Genomic DNA, 2,410 nt, shown 5'->3' on the forward strand with positions numbered 1-2,410 from the left:
CGTACCTTAACCTAACCTATGTCGTACCTTAACCTAACCTATGTCGTACCTTAACCTAACCTATGTCGTACCTTAACCTAACCTATGTCGTACCTTAACCTAACCTGTATTGCGCCTTAACCTAACCTGTATTGCGCCTTAACCTAACCTGTATTGCGCCTTAACGTAACCTGTATTGCGCCTTAACGTAACCTGTATTGCGCCTTAACGTAACCTGTATTGCGCCTTAACGTAACCTGTATTGCGCCTTAACGTAACCTGTATTGCGCCTTAACGTAACCTGTATTGCGCCTTAACGTAACCTGTATTGCGCCTTAACGTAACCTGTATTGCGCCTTAACGTAACCTGTATTGCGCCTTAACGTAACCTGTATTGCGCCTTAACGTAACCTGTATTGCGCCTTAACGTAACCTGTATTGCGCCTTAACGTAACCTGTATTGCGCCTTAACGTAACCTGTATTGCGCCTTAACGTAACCTGTATTGCGCCTTAACGTAACCTGTATTGCGCCTTAACGTAACCTGTATTGCGCCTTAACGTAACCTGTATTGCGCCTTAACGTAACCTGTATTGCGCCTTAACGTAACCTGTATTGCGCCTTAACGTAACCTGCATTGCGCCTTAACGTAACCTGTATTGCGCCTTAACGTAACCTGTATTGCGCCTTAACGTAACCTGTATTGCGCCTTAACGTAACCTGTATTGCGCCTTAACGTAACCTGTATTGCGCCTTAACGTAACCTGTATTGCGCCTTAACGTAACCGATATTGCGCCTTAACGTAACCTATATTGCGCCGTAACGTAACCTATATTGCGCCGTAACGTAACCCACATTGCCCCTTAACGTAACCCACATTGCCCCTTAACGTAACCCACATTGCCCCTTAACGTAACCCAACACACGTTGGGCCTTAACCCAACACACGTTGGGCCTTAACCCAACACACGTTGGGCCTTAACCCAACACACGTTGGGCCTTAACCCAACACACGTTGGGCCTTAACCCAACACACGTTGGGCCTTAACCCAACACACGTTGGGCCTTAACCCAACACACGTTGGGCCTTAACCCAACACACGTTGGGCCTTAACCCAACACACGTTGGGCCTTAACCCAACACACGTTGGGCCTTAACCTGCTCTGTAATTGTCATACGACGCGTTAAATTAGTGTAGTGTTGCCTAACTGCAACCCCCGCAATATAGTTTGCTACTCGCACTGCCCGGTCCCCAGTGTATCGCTTCATGTTAAACACCTTGCAGCTATACACTGTAATGTGGATGGCAGCAGGACGTACATGCTCAATGCCCTTTGCAGTTGTTCATTGGCATTTGCAGTTGTTCATTGGCATTCGCATGTGCGAAGCACTTAGCCTACGCTGTGGTACGGCCTGTGTCAACTGTCCGCTGATGTTGTACGTCCAAATCACACACTGTACTGCACATTGGTCCTCATGTACTGAATGATACATCGTGGTACATGTGACCGTACAACGACTGCGCCAACAACGGCGAACCATGCGGTCCAAATGTTGTGCACTCAGCTACGTGTCGTCTCCCTATAAGAGCTGGATTGCAGTGTGGTATGCCCTGGATGGCGATCAGCATGAGCCGTCTGTTGATGTAGTGGCGCGTGTTGTCAGACGTAGTCGTCTCTTCTCACACACCGTGATAGCATGGTGCACTGCGTTCCACATCTGCGACATGCGACAGAGGCCGGTTGACAGTCGTTCGCGCAATGGACATCGCATACGTACGGGGGCCACCTTCCACGTGTTCGCGAAGCGTGCACATGTTGTTGCGTGTATGTGGGCAGACATAGTGTGTCGTGACACCTGACACAGGCATGCAACAATCGTTGAATTTGCAAATGGCGATGGACGCCTACGTTTGCTGGTGACGTTATGCAAATGAACAACTGGTAAACCGTTGTGGTGCGGTTGTTCTCGCTAGAGGTGAATCAGTGATGGCGACGATCGGTTGAGCTACCAACCGGTTGTTCCAGCGATACCCACCATGCCCACGAACGTGAATGGCATCTGGGTGTGAAGCGATACGCGGCGGTGGCTGGGTGGGACCGTCCCCGGCCGGTGAGGGGGGGCCTCCCGGCGTGCTGGCCGCGCGGTGCGTGGGCGCACGCGCTACAGCCGGCTGGTGGGGGCGGCCAGTGGCAGGCGCGCCGGCCGACGGAGGCGGCAGGCGGCGCAGCTGCGCGCCGGCGCACCCTGCACGCGGCGCCGTGCGGCCAAAGTAGGTCCTCGCGGGCCCGGTGCGAAGCGCGGTGGACATCTGCAGTGTGCTGGTCCGATTGAGGACTGTGTGCGCTGAGGATGCGCCGCCGCCCGGCGCTCGGCGCCGCGACGCCGTCTGCTGCTCGGTCGCCTCTGCGGTTCTCGCAGGTGGTTTGT

The sequence above is a fragment of the Schistocerca americana genome, unplaced genomic scaffold (genome assembly GCF_021461395.2).
Source record: "Schistocerca americana isolate TAMUIC-IGC-003095 unplaced genomic scaffold, iqSchAmer2.1 HiC_scaffold_1377, whole genome shotgun sequence".
Classification (NCBI taxonomy): Eukaryota; Metazoa; Arthropoda; class Insecta; order Orthoptera; family Acrididae; genus Schistocerca; species Schistocerca americana.